The sequence below is a fragment of the Chiloscyllium punctatum genome, chromosome 6 (genome assembly GCF_047496795.1).
Source record: "Chiloscyllium punctatum isolate Juve2018m chromosome 6, sChiPun1.3, whole genome shotgun sequence".
In the NCBI taxonomy this organism is placed as follows: Eukaryota; Metazoa; Chordata; class Chondrichthyes; order Orectolobiformes; family Hemiscylliidae; genus Chiloscyllium; species Chiloscyllium punctatum.
Window position 1 is genome coordinate 97,379,325 of NC_092744.1, and position 15,295 is coordinate 97,394,619.

Sequence of the window (15,295 nt, forward strand, 5' to 3'; positions counted from 1 at the left end):
CTGTGAGGGAGTGGAGTGGAGTGGGAGCTGGAGGATTACACGTACCCGGGAGTCACAGAGACGGTGACCCTGTGAGGGAGTGGAGTGGAGTGGGAGCTGGAGGAGTACACCTACCTGGGAGTCACAGAGACGGTGACCCTGGGAGGGAGCAGAGTGGATGGGACTTGGAGGATTACACGTACCTGCGAGTTATAGTGACTGTGACCCTGTGAGGGAGTAGGGTAGAGTGGAAGCTGGAGGATTACACGTCCCTGGGAGTCACAGAGACGGTGAAACTGTGAGGGAGCAGAGTGTAGTGGGAGCTGGGGATTATACGTACCTGCGAGTCACAGAGATAACTTTCTGCTGCTGGGACTGCCTGCACTGAGTTTGACAGAAGTGCAAGAGCCATCACAGAAAAGGCTGTAAGTTCATTGGCTGATAAATGCACCGTTATAAGCAACTGTACGTTAATTGCTATAAGTTAGCAAATTTATTTTTTTCAACTTCTGAAATAAGGGTTGAACACAGAAATAAGAGGGCGAAGTGAAATTCTGAGCTAGTATAGTAAATTTCCCTCAGTAAGCCACAGTTGCATAAGGGACTTAACCATATTGTTATTTCCCTGATGTTAACTTCATTCTAAGTAATTAGTTAAGTTACTCTAGACATGTTGCATTTCACGACATGGCAAGACATATTTGTCAGGTGGAAAATGTGTTCTGTTACATTGGGAAGTCATAGCCCCTGCTGATGTCCTGGATGAACACTGGGTCTTGGAGCTCAGACAGTGACGAGAGACTGTCATGCTGAGAGTTAGGGGGATAGCACACACACAGAGCAGATCAGACTGCAGACATGACGGCCTGGAATACGGAAGGGAATAGGGGACTAGGCAGTTGAAGAGAAACAGTCAGGGAATCCAGGAATAGCCTGATGTCTCCCTCCCAATTAAGTTTCCCAGTTTGGAAGCTGATGTAGGTGTTGGCTGCTCAGGTGAGTGTAGTCAGAGCCATGTCTGTGGTACCACAAGCAGCCTAAATGTACAGAAGAGGAAGGAGGAGCAAAAGGCACAGGGGAGACAGGAAATTGAAGACGATGTCAGCATGTATATAATTCCAGGAAAAGTGGGGTTACGAATGTCACTGTGTCTGCAGGACATTCGTCCGAGGGCCAGTGAACAGTCAAATGTCATGTCCAAGTTGGTCGGAATGACCTGGGTAGGAAGGGTGAAGTGGTCTGGGCATCAGAATTTAGGGAGCTAAGTGGATGGCTACAAGCGAGACCTCAAATGTGGCAATCCCTGGAATACTCCCAGTGCCGTGTCCAAGTGAGAACAGAACTCGGAGTTTTAGGTAGATGACACTGTCACTGGAATGATGATGCAGCAGGAAGGGTTTCAGATTTCTGGGAAATTGGGACTGGTTCTGGGGAAGGCAGCAACTGTACAAGCCGGATGTGCTAACGCCACAGAGCTGGGACTAAATGTCATACGGGGTGTGTGGGAGGGGTTGAAAATAACTTGGTGTGTGCTTAGGATCCAAACAGGAATCGTAGAGTAGCCTACCAGGATTCTCAAAATAATGGGGGATGTGGTTGGTACTAATTTACGGCAACAAGTTTATCAGTGGAAGATGGAGTAAGAAAGAAAGCCTTAATCTGAGGTTCTCTGCATAGACATGAATACCCGGAGTGCGGGGAGTTCCAGATGCAGATTGGTGTGTGGAAATCTGATGGATTGATCACCGAGAGCTGGCTCAAGAATGGCAGGACTGGGTGTTAAATATTGCTGAGTATAAAGGATTCCAAAATAATAGAAGGGAAGGGAAAGGATGAAGGTAGAAGTATTGATTTAGATTAGCGTTAGTTAAGGAGTCCAAGAGAAAGACGATCCATCCAAGGACAGAATGAATTTGGCTGGAGCTACAGAACAAAAAGTATACAATTACACTGTGAGGTACAGTCTGTCGGCCAGCAACCAAAGAAATGATGGAGTGAATAAATATGCAGGGTCATTTCAGAGCGATGACAATACTACAGATTAGTTCTACCGAGAAACTTAATTTATCCAGATATAGACAGAGATGCTGGTGGTGAAGAGTCACGAGGGGCAAGTGTTCCAGGATTACATGGAAGAGAGCTGACTGCAGGAGTATGTGTCCAGTCCAAGAGAGCCCAAGAGACCTGCTATTTGGGAAAGAGGTGGTGCAAGTGGATCCATTGTCGGTAGGGGATGGTTTTGGGGCACAGCGATCATTTTATTGTAAAGTTCAAGATGATGGTAGAGAATGACATGCAATAATTGAGATGAAGAAACATTAGTTGATTGAGAGCCGCCTTCAATGGGGCAAGAATGAAGCTGGAAACTTTTCAATAAGGCCTGTGAAATGGTAGCTTTAAATAGTGTGAACCCAGTCAGGTTGAGCTGGGGTTATGGAGATGCGGCTGTAGTGTGATCACGACTGAGAATAGCAAATTTACCAAATTTGTAGAAATCTAACAGGCTTTTCATTGCACCACAAAGTTTGTGAATTTGAACCGCACCAGAATTGGAGTTTAGTTCAGTTTTCAGCTGAATCATTGACTGTTGTGCTGATTCATCGCCAATTCCTTTCTTCTGGAGTTCTTGTCCCTGCTACTGACCAGAGGCAATTCCTTACCTTCTTGGTTGTGAGTTTTCACGGAATCATGATCAGACTAGAACCAGATGCTCACTCGCAAAACCTGCAAATTTCGTGCAGAAACCCATTGTCTCTAAACACATTTCCCTCCCAAATGCATAGAAATGTTCGATTGCTTAAATGTCTTTATCCCGTTCTGTGGCAGGATGTTGTGGATGAGCTGGGTAAAGACATTGACGTGTTTGGTCAGCCATGATGATATCAAACGGTGTGTAGGACACGTATTTGGACAAGCCTCCTACTGTTCCTGTCTCTCTGTGCTGTTTCTTACAGAAGGTTTTCAAAATTAACCTGATGGGGGCAATGTGAACCTACACAACGGAATATCAAAGTCCTCCTCTTTACCCCACCGCTCTCACAGCCAGAACAGACAGCTCCTATTGCTGCTTTAGATCAGACAGTGAAGGATTCTCTCAGGTGCTCTGTCAGACTGCGTGCTCCTTCACACAGGTTTCCAACTGGGTACATGGAGCAAGCAAACGTGTGGATATTGGGATTCAGGGACAGGTTTCCATTCTGCTGGGCTGCAGTTCTGGTCACGTGAATTTCTGTCATGCTGAGACTTTCTTTGAATTCTTCCTACTTTACGATTTAAACTGTAATTGATTTTTGTTATTGCATAACATTCTTACATCTTCAGTATTCATGCAAACTGTGCAACGTGTTCTTGAATGTCGTAATAGTGCAAAATATTTCATGTTACCTGTATGAATTTTCAGAAGGAATTTGGCGAACTTTCATTGATTCGAATTCTATGCCGAATGAAGCCGATCGAAGGACAATCCCTGCGACAGCGGCAATGTAACATTGTCTGTAAGCAACGCAGGAACCAACAGAAACCCATTTTTCAATGTTGTGTATTTTTTTCACATTTTTGGTGTCCCTTTTTTTATCCTTTTCGTGAACCTGATGCTTCAATAATCACAGGTTCATGTCAGTTTCACCTTGTCTGCAATAGCTTTAATTTCAGAACCAGACGGTTCAGGGAAATGAAGCAGGGTGAGTGACTGAGGTACCAGTGGGGCAGCACACCACCACCAAAGATCCCACAGTGTTGTGGTCCAATGGTTTGTACTGCTGCCTCAACCGGGTCTAAAGTTCGATTCTAGCCTCGGTGGACTGTCTGTGTCGAGTTTGCACATTCTCCCGTGAATGTGTGGGTTTTCTCCGGATGTTCCAGTTTCCTCCCATAGTCCAAAGGTTATGCAGGTCAGGTGAGTTGGTCATTCTAAATTGCCCATAGTACATTTGTCAGAGGGGAAATGTTTCTGGTTGGGTTACTCTTCGGAGAGTTGATGTGGACTTTTGGGTCCGAAGCGTCTGTTTCCATACTGTAGGGAATATAATAATCACAGCAAAACTCGAGCAGTTGAGTTACAGTTCCCAAGGTACGTGAAGGTCACATGACAGGTTCGCTGTCTGCGGCTCCAGTCACACAATTCGTCAGTGCCGTATACTTAAAGGTGCATAACATGCCAAGGTTGTAAGTTCAATGCTTATCTAAAGATGCTGTTACCAGGGATTATTGAAGTATCAGACTGAAGCGCAGTTGGAAACAATATTGAGTAAAGTAGTATTGGCTTGGAAATTCCAGTTTCTGATGTGGGGAAATGTTTTGCCGTTGTTAAATATGCCAATTATTAATAGAAAATCTGCAAATATTCCCCAGGTGAATATCCATCTATGTATAGAGAACCAGAGGTGAAGTTTTAGCATGATGACCTTCCTAAAATTGCTGACCCAGCACTGGATTACATCCTGGGGAAGTCTGTAAAAATCGTTTCACATCATTCAACTTCCTGCAAGCTGCACAGTGCATTCAATCAATCGAAAGTATAAGATTTAACTCCTTGTGGAGTTTGACTGTTGTCAGTAAACCTGGTAAAGGATCTGGGAAAGTAGTTTTGCTGTTGGGAGGAACAAAGGATCAAACTGGAATCAGGTTGAGTCTTCGCGCAGGATTTTTCAAGCGGAGATAAAAGAGAATTAATTGGACTCACTCCCCTTTCGGTTGATTATGACCAAATGTTCAAGACAACAGATAGCAATGACAATGATATTTTACATCGACAGGCCAAATCTTGCTCACTAGAGTCACCACAGTATTACAGACCAGGTGAGCGAGGGACATGATGATCCTTGTGGAAACCTGAGACAGTGAGAGAATTAATCCCACGCTGTTGGTCTCATTTTTCTCTTAAACCAGTTAGTCAGTGGACTGAGCTAACTGACTTCCATTCAATGCAGAGCTAAACCAAACAGCTCAGTGCATTTACAGTATTAAATATTTCATGTCGAATGAGTTGCTGCACCTTCCAACTCCACCAGCTGTTCTTATACTTAACATTTTCACTTGCAGGTGTTATGCAATTTCTTTCCTATGAATGTTTACCAATTCGAGAATGTTTCCATTTTGCATCTCCATCCAGGAAGTCCAGAATCACTGTCGCTGTTTAATTCTCCCTGTGGCTGCGTGGGTTTGCTCAGGGTGCTCCTGTTTCCTCCCACAGTCCAAACATGTGCAGGTTAGGTGAATTAGCTGTGTTAAATTGCCCGTACTGTTAGGGGCAGGGGTAAATGTAGCGGAATAGGTCTGGGTGGATTGCGCTTCAGCGGGTCGTTGTGGACTTGTTGCTCAACAGGGCCTGTTTCCAAACTATAAGTAATCTAATCTAATCTAATCTAATATAATATAATTCATGCCTTGTCTGCTTGCATTCGCTTTCCAACCTTCTTTATCATGTCCCGATGTGTTTGAAGTTCTAACGTCTAGTTTCCACTCATCTAAACGACGGAATTTCCCTCGTGTTTACTCGTAACAACTTCACATCAGCTGAATAACCTCTCTTCGGACACAACTAAGTCTTTCCTGAGTTCTCCCGCATTATTCCTTATTGAATACTACCATCCCTTTAAACCCCCTCTTTTCATTTCTCGTGGCTTTATCTACCAGTAAACCTCATTTCCATCGTTAATAACGACATGGTATCATGGCCGTGTCATTCCTCGCGTCTTCATAGTCCAGTAAACACTGACCGTGTCTTTCATCATGTCTTTATATCCCTGTATATTTCAACCTGAGAAAGGATGCTGGGTCCAATTCAATGAATGAAAACTCACCACTAAGCTATGCAAACCTATAACCGACACAGGAACGGTGGAAACAATTTCAATTACAGCTGAATCGATTGGTTGCAACAGAATCGGGTCAAATCCCAGTAACATACATGACTGTTGCTCTTATAGTTATTTGTTCTCGACGTGTGCTGAAGTAACACAGTGAGGGATCAATTACTATTGCCAGTCATACTTAAGCGGTTAGGTATGAAATGCTGAAGTTGTGAGATCAGAGCAGTTTTTATTGACATAGACCATTCACTGTTCGAATATCAGTCTTAGGAATTAGACAGAGAACGATTTTGAACGAAATTTGAGCAGGGAAGTTTACTCCATGGCGTAACACCAATTTGTGTGGTTACTTTGTTCTTTACCTCATTTGTGTGTTTTGCCTCTTTGGGGATTTTGAAGTTATCCTCTCTATACAAAAGTTCCGTGCTTTTGCACCATTATACAAAAGATGCTTTACAATAACGCCCAACGCTGTTTCGGTCAACTTGCACAGATATTGACCCCTGGAAAGAGCACTGTGCACTCTTCTCGAGTCTGGAAAATAATTTGCTGCATTCCCGCTCTTGTGGCTCTTTTCATTACATCGGTTTCTGTTCTTCACGGAATCCAATTCAGCAGATCTTGTCACTGAGTCATTTCTTTATTGGTGTTCAGATCATGTCAGCAGAATATCACAGTCCATAACCCAGAAGTCAGACCATACTCAGGGAACCGTACTCTGCTCTTGATCATTTCATGAACATCAGGGAGAAATATCAATGCTCTTCAAAATTTAATAACCTGTTTTTCAGAAGCAAGATAAACAGTTCCCGGTTTCTGCTTTTGTTGTCATACGGACCAAGATTGTAAATGCTGGAACCAGTTGAGACTGTCAGCTCTCCCACATCCATTTTCTCCCCAGGAAGTGTTCACCTGATGGTCTGAATTGGATTCTTCTAAAAAGAAGAATCTTTTTATCCATTGATTTCTGGTTTTGTGGCCCACAAGGCTCCCGCTGGGTCTCTGTACATCGCGCTGACAACAGCAGTTTCCCGCAGTCTTCCTTTTTTTTGGAGAAAGTACCTTCGAGGATGACATCAAAAGATGTTGGCTGTTACTGTGTGATACTCCACCAATGGAGACAGCTCTATCAACGGAGGCAGCTCAGTCCGCTGGGATGGGATAATTTCTACAGTGTGTCCTGCAGATCAGATACAGTGCACAGATCATACAGAGTGCGAGCGCTCAAAAAGGCCAATTGGTCACTCGTACCTGTGTCAGCGCGGGAGTTACAAAATATGGGTTAAAGCGGAAACACTGGGGATTGGATCATGTTTCAAGTGTTTACGTGAGGCAGGAAGCAGAAAAAGATACACTGTGAAGCGATTTGGATCTGACGACAGGAGCAGCAAATAGGTTGTACAGCGCAGAGGAGAGCTTTGAAGTATTGAATTCTGATTGATGGGCCGATTATGCTTTCACTTGGCCACGCTACTACAGTTGATAATATGTCAGTGTCTCTCAGCATTGTGATGTCACAGGCAAATATCACCGTTACACTGCAGGAAATTCCTTTTTCCAATGTGAGGGCAATCTTTATGTAAAATAGCTTCAATATTTAATTCTTTCTCATAAATAATTCCACTCCATCTCAGTGTATTGTATTGTCTTCTTTCCACTGTATCTGTCATTGTGCCTGCACTGAAGTTGATTTGCTCCTTCTGCGTGTCTTTTACAGTCTGGGTGATATGATGCATTTGCACTGATCCACCTTCTGACTGAATTTTCCACTTCACTTCAGCCCGCCCTAACGTCTGTATCTGATACCATTCCCGTTGTCTGGGTGTTAAGTGCTCGTCTCAGATCCAGCCTGCCCTCACCCAAAATAAACGCAAAACTCAGACACACTGTGATCAATGCAATCCAGGGACATCTTCACTCCGAGGTCATTGATTATTCCTAGGAGAAAGTTCGGACAGCAGATGCTAGAGATCAGAGTCTGGAGTGTGGTGCTGGAAAAGCACAGCAGGTCAGTCAGCATCTGATGAGCAGGAGAATCCACATTTCAGGCATAAGCCCTTCAACAAGAATAAGGTTTGTGAGTCGGGACTGAGAGATAATTGGAAGGGATTTGGGGATGGGGGGGATGGGGGAAAGCGGTGGTTGGATGAAGGTGAGGGAGAAGATGAAAGTTCAGAAGGAACAGTGATGTAATGGGTTCAGAGGGCGGTGCCAATTTTGAGGCTTGGGACTTGGGGCAAGGGAAATGAGGAAACTGTTCAAATCCACACTTATCCCGTGAGGTGACAGAGTCACAAAGCGCAATATATGGCGTTCGTCCTCCAGGTATTCGGTGGTTATGGTTTTGCGCTGAAGGAGGCCCAGGACCTGCACTCTTTGACGCAGTGGGAGGGGGAGTTGAAGTGTTCAGTCACTGGATGGTGAAGTTGCTGGGAACGGGTGTCCCAAAGATGTTCTCTGAAATGATCTGCAAGAAGGTGTCCTGTCTCCCTACTGTCGAGGAGACCACACTGGATTCAACAGATGCAGTAGATGACATTGTAAGTTGTAGGTGAATTTCTAACTGAAGTGGAAGGATCCCTTTGTGCCTTAGACGGAGATGAATGGAGTGGTGTGGGAGCTGCTTTTACCCTTCCTGCGGTGGCAGGGAAATATGCCAGAAGTGGGGTGTGTGTTTTTTGGGGGTTGTAGACCTGACAAGGGGTTCGTGGAGAGAATGGTCTTTTCAGAATGCTGATAGGTGTGTGGAGGGTAATATATACCTGATAGTGGGGTCTGTTTGGAGATTGCAGAAGTGGTGGAGTCTTATATGATTTATGCTGAGTTTGGTGGGATGAAAGTTGAGAACCATGGGATTCTGTCCTTCTTGCGGGAGGGGTGGGGTTTAAGGGCGGTGGTGAGTGAAGTGGAGGAGATGCACTGGCGGGCATTGTCAAACACGTGGGATGGAGACCAACTTGGACTTTCTGAGGTGAAATTGGTCATCCTGGGAAAAAATGCACTAGAGGCGGAGGAATTGGGAATAAGGGATTCTGTTTTGACACGAGGTGGGGTGGGAGGAGGTGTCGTATTGTTAGCTGTGGGAGTCAGTGGGGTTTAATATATGTCTGTCATTGGTCATTCCAAGAAATGGAAGGGAGTTGCCAAGAAGATCCAGGTGAATTTGAGGTCGGGGTGAAAGGTGTTGGTTGGTGAACTGTTCAACCTCCTCGTGGGAGCACAAAAGTGACACCCAACACATTCATCAATGTAGCAGAGGATCATGTGGAGAGAGGTGCCAGAGTAACTGCGAAACACGGATAATTCCACATATCTGACAAACAGGCAGGCAGGTATAGCTCGGTCACATGTGGGTGCCAATGGCTACCCCTTTGGTTTGGAGGAAGTGGGAGGATTGGAAGGAAAAGTTGTTCAGGGTGAGGACCAGTTCAGCCAGCTGGATGAGGGTGTCGGTGGAAGGGTACAAGTTGGGATGGGGCGAGATGAAGAACCAGAGGGTTTGGAGACTTTCGTCATGGCAGATGGATGTGCAGATGGACTGGATCTCCAAGGCGAAGATGACGCGTTGTCGACCAGGGAAACAGAAGTCTTTAGTGAGATTAAGTACATAAGTGGTGTCACAAACGTAGGTGCGAATTTCCTGGACTGGGGAGACAGGAAGGTGTTGACGTAGGAAGAGATGAGTCGGGTCAAACAGGCGCAGGCAGAGACAGCAGATCTTAGGAAGGAGGTAGAATCGGGCAGTGTGGGGTTCATGGACAATGAGGTTGGAGGCTGTGAATGGGAGATTGGCCAAAGGTAATGAGATTGTGATGGTCTGGGAGATTATGTCATATCCTTCCATGCATACACGACGAGGTGGCCGAGCGGTTAAGGCGATGGACTGCTAATCCATTGTGTTCTGCACGCGTGGGTTCGAATCCCACTCTCGTCGCTATTTTCGGATTACCATCCTGTCGTATTGAAATTGGAACTCCAATGGTTAGTTTGTCTGCATCGACCACATTACAAAACCTCAAAGATTAATTTGAGACTGATGCCTGAACTTAACGAAATGTAGACTGAAAGGGGATAATGAAAAGGGACGCGATTTTCTTTTCCAAGTCAAGTTGCTGTGAACGTTAATCTTATGAAAGAGATCCAGGGAAATCAAATAACGAGAGATGCGATGTGCATCTTTAATGCTATGGGATTCTTAATGAGTGTTTTGTCACATGAAATCTGGAGCAGGTTGGGTAGAAGTGATTCATCTTGGTGGTAAGAGCACAGAGAGACACCACAAAATAATAGAGATATTTCAAAAGGTGCAGGGGGTGGGTGTAGCGGCACAGAAAACTGGTGTGAATGCACAGTAGAGAATTGCCGATGTGGGTGCCGTGATTGGCATGGACAGACTTACACATTGATCTCGCCCTTTCCCCCTTGCTCTTGCCATTGATGAAGGCTGGATATAAGACACAGATAAACACAAAATGTGGGAAGCAAGCTCCCTCTCGTTATGCACACACTGGATGCATCACACTGAACTATGAACAACTGGAGAAATCAGCATGTTAACTGCAGGAAGTGAACGTAAACTGTGGATCAATAACCACAGAATGATGCAGCATAAACATCTAAAGTGTCTTTAAACGAATGTCATTAACAGACGTTTCGTTCTAATACCTAACATGGCTTTCATGGGAAACCAAGTCTCACAAACTTGATTGTGTTTTTTGAAGATGTAACAAAGAAGATTGATGAGGGCAGAGTAGAAGATGTGATCTATATGGACTTCATGGAGGACTGATTAGGAAGGTTAGATCTCATGGAATAAAGGGAGAACCAACCACTTAGATACAGAACTAGTTCAAAGGTAGACGACTGAGGGTGCCAGTGGAGCGTTGTTTTTCAGACTGGAGGCCTGTGACCAGTGGAGTGCCACAGTGATCGGTGCTGGGTCCTCGACTTCTTATAATTTACATAAATGATTTGGATATCAGCATAAGAGGTACAGTTAGTAAGTTAGAGATGACACCAAAATTGTAGGTGTAGTGCACAACGAAATGGGTAACCTCAGATTACAACAGGATCTGGCCAGATGGGCCAATGGGCTAAGAAATGGCAGATGGAGTTTAATTCGCATAAATGTAAGGTGCTGCATTTTGGGAAAGCAAATCGTAGCAGGATTTATAAAAATAAGGATAAGGGCTTGGGAATGTTGCTGAAGAAAGAGACCTTGGAGTGCAGGTTCATAGCTCCTTGAAAGTGGAGACGCAGGTAGATAGGATAGGGAAGAAGGCGTTTGGCATGCTTTCCTTTATTCGTCAAAGTATTGAGTACAGTAGTTGGGAGGACATGCTGCGGCTGTTCAGGGCATTGGTTAGGCCACTGTTGGAATATTGCGTGCAATTCTGGTGTCCTGTCTATTGGAAAGATATTGTGAAACTTGAAAGGGTTCAGAAAGGATTTCCAAGGATGTTGCCAGGGTTGGAGGATTTGAGCGTTCGGGGGAGTCTTAACAGGCTGGCGCTGTTTCCACTGGAGCATTGGAGGCTGAGGGCTGACCTTATAGATGTTTACGAAGTTATGAGGGGCATGAATACGATAAATGGACAAAGTATTTCCCTGGAATCGGGGAGTCCAGACTTAGAGGGCATAGGTTTAGTGTGAGAGGGGAAAGATATAAAAGAGACCTAAGGGACAACGTTTTCACACAGACGGTGGTCGGTGTATGGAATGAGCTACCAGAGGATGTGGTGGCTGGTACAATGTCAACATTTAACTGGCTTTTGGATGGGAATATGAAGAGGAAGGGTATGGAGGGATATGGGCTGGGTGTTGGCGGGTGGGACTAGATTGGGTTTGGATATCTGTTCGGCCATGGACAGGTTGGACTGAAGGGTGTATTTCAATGACATCTCTATGACCACATTTCAAGGTGGATGGCAACAATACCAATGTTGTTTTGAAATTTTACACAGCGAACAAGTTCAATTTAAATAATACAAATCACGTTCGCTCACAGGGAATAAAACTGTGATTTCATTACAAGCATTGTCCTTTTTAAGTAGCAGTTACTCAACATGAAAAATAAGATGTAATTTTTATTGAACATCCGTCAATTAACACCATTATCTTACTTCGGATTGACTGCAATATGCACATGCTAAATAAGGTTGAAGAAAGGAAGTATTTTAGTATGATTCGGCGGTGATGAAAAATAATATTAGGTATCTTGGTGCGGATATTCCACCAATGGCTCCAGTGGTGGAAATGGTCAGTGAGCAATATTACTATGATGGTATAGAGGTGAGGGAGCTGACAGGGATGGGAGCTCCCACCTCATCTGGAGCAGCGTCTGTAGACATGGACCAGGGAGCATTGTGACATCAGACTGGGAGGTCCAACCACACCTGGAGCTGCTTTTATTAACATGGACCGGCAGGGAGCATTGGGACATCAGACTTCGAAATCCAACCTCATTTGGAGCAGCATCTTTTGACATGGACCAGGGAGCTTTGCAAGATCAGTCTCAGAACTCCAACCTCATCTGGAGCAGCTTTTCATGACATGGAGCAGCAGAGAGCATTGGGACATCAGACCGCAAGATCCAATCTCATTTGGAGCAGCTTCATTTGAAATGGAGCAGGGAGCTTTGCGAGATCAGTCTGGGATCTCCACTCTCACCTTGAGCAGCTTTTAATGACATGGAGCAGCAGGGAGCTTTGGGACATCAGAGTGGGAGCTCCAATCTTACTTGCAGCAGCTTCTATTGACATGGAGCAGCAAGGAGCAATGGAACGTCAGGTTGGGAGCTGCAACCTCACCTGGAGCAGCTTGTATATACATGGAAGATGAGGGAGGATTGGGATATTAGGCCGGGGGAAAGGATATTCAACCAATTTAATCTGAAGTAAAATAAGTCTCAACACCTCAGATGTTAGTTGATTTATGAAGAAGCTGTCGTGGGAAAAACAAAATTCTTTAGATATTGAAGTCAAGTCCTGGAAATATTCAGCTCAGGAACATGCATTAATATAGAGAGAAATGCGAGTGATGTTTCAGGTCTTTGACTTTTCTTTTCTGACCGACTCTACACTGGATTACATCACCAAAAGGACTTCTTCATTCATTTAATGTGACTTATTTCCTGCAAATATGAACAGGTCATTGACGCAATCTAAATCTGAAAATTGTGGGAAATGCGATATTGTCATTAGGCTGGAGTTTACCTCGATTTATAGTGGAAACGCAGCAAAATAAGTTGAAATTTCCTCGATCAGCAGTGACCTCGTTGATTGGCCGATCAGATTGTGAATGGTAGTTTTATTTGAGGACAACTTGAAGTGAATAATTGATGGTGATTATGTTTGATTTTTGTTCGTATTGGGACTGTTACAGTTATTGCTCATGTCCTTGTTAACACCAAAGGTCTGCAGAGTGTAAAATCTCAGCGGTGCATCTGGCCAGTGTTACAACCATTCGTATACCTGGCTACGGATCAGATGGTTATAGGTTCGAAATTAACTTGGCGCAAGAGCGTTGTGGAGATTCACAGTACATCCAAGCTTTTTTTTTGTTACTCTGAGGTGGATAATATTTGGAATTTTCATCTCTACGAACGAAAATTATTTCACTGTCTTCGATAAGATAAACATTACCAAGGACAATCAGAGTTAAAAATCCCACAGCACCAAGTTTCATTGAACAGGCGTATTTGGAAGCAACAGCTTCTTCGACAGATGGTTGACAACTGTTGGACTCTAATCTGGCTTTGCGTGATTTTCAAATTTGTCCACCCCAGTCCAACATCAACACATCCAAGTCAGGGGTACCCTCGACACCACGAACAATCGGTTAAAGTCCAGATGATCTTCCAAAAGATCACGCACGTTGACACATACATCAAGTTTCGGCAGAAAGACACCCACCTGATGAAGGAACGGCTCTCTGAAAGCTCGTGCTTCCAAATAAACCTGCTGGACTAAGCTCTGATGTTGTGTAATGTTTTACTTTGTCTACCCAACTCAAACACTGCCACTTCCATATCATAGAGAACATCAGGCATGTCCCAGCGCTGTCAGAGAAAACAATCCTGAAATAGCAACGCACATTGTTCAAAGGTACGTTTCATTTTCAGATACCAACCCATTCAATCGCTGCAGCTTCTGTGTATGAAAAGCACAGAAAGGAAATAGCTGAGACTCAGTTTTGACATTATTTTGACAGGACTCAGAGGAGAATGAAGTATGAACTGTCCGACTGCGCAGAGGGGAGGAAGGCACTTTTCCCTTCTTTCAAGGGCTAGGGTATTGACTGATCTAAGGCATTAAACAGATTCCTGATACAGCTGATCTCTCTGCTTCAGGAACAAGAATTCCTGATTTTCTGAACGGTAATGAAACCCAGGCCACTCAGTTAAGGCGCCGAATACTAACAACTAGGCCACCAGGGATGAGGGCAGAAACTGTTGCACCGTTTCCTCATACACAGTTTTTAAAAATTATGTCACTGCAGATATGTTTCCCCTCAAAAATGAATGAGTAATCAAGTGTTTACAGCACAGAAATGGGTCCCATCATTTCCCTTCCCAGCACCTGGTCTGTAACCTTGTAAACTCTGATGTTTCACGTGTTCATCTCAATGGTAATTACCCTGGAACGTTTTAATCTTGTAAGATGCAATAAATGGGATTGAGGTTTGAGATGGGAAAAATATGTTCACACGCAGTCGGGGAACTGAAGCCCATTTTTACGCACAGAATGAGGCACGCAGGCACATTTCCCCAAGAGTGAAACAGGCCTCGGGAGAAAACGAACAAAAAGTAAGATTTCGCCTGCTTGGCTGATGTTGTCCAATTTCAGACTTCAACACCAGTGTCTGGTTACAGCCAAGAAAGGAACCATCCAGCCTCTCACGTCCCAGTGTTCCTTGCCCATTGTTTCCCCATTACTCTGTAGTTTATACTGTCTCACCACGTTCTTGCAGTAAAACTAGATCGGTGCTCACGCCCGCTATTTCCTGTCCTGTCGAACGGTTTTCCTCAAGTTCTTGGACTGACAAACAGGAATGGGTTATTTCAAACATTCTTCTCGTTTACAAGGCCAGTGTTATCACCACTGAGCCAGCACATTGCCAGCTCAGAGGTAAGGTCTCATACATTAGAAACTTCAATGCAACAGATGATTGCTTAGCCTCAGTGTTATAAGCCAAACAACAAGACTGGAATAGATCCGAGGGCATCATGCACAGAAGGATGAGAGAATAGAATGATGAATCTCATGGTGTCCAGGGTGGTGTTAACAGAAATCTTCCCTGGTAGTATAGTGATGAGGATTCAATCCTTTCACTGTCATGGCATGTTAAATGTTAACATTTACAGTAATCGATGTGAAATACTGCCTGATCCTTCGAAGCAGAATGATGTTGTGCAGCAGTCAGAACCGCTTCCCTGTATGTTACAGTTCCGCATCAGCAACGTCAGCTGCAAGTGCCTCACGTTCAATCAGTTTGAATGAAGAACG

The 15,295-nt window shown here is 44.4% G+C and overlaps 1 non-coding gene across 1 annotated transcript; it reads left to right on the plus strand.

Annotated features, from left to right (window-relative positions):
- The first annotated feature begins 9,641 nt into the window (after positions 1 to 9,641).
- Positions 9,642 to 9,723, plus strand: trnas-gcu (transfer RNA serine (anticodon GCU)). Its single transcript has one exon. It is a non-coding gene; the product is annotated as a tRNA-Ser (tRNA).
- The last annotated feature ends 5,572 nt before the right edge of the window (positions 9,724 to 15,295 follow it).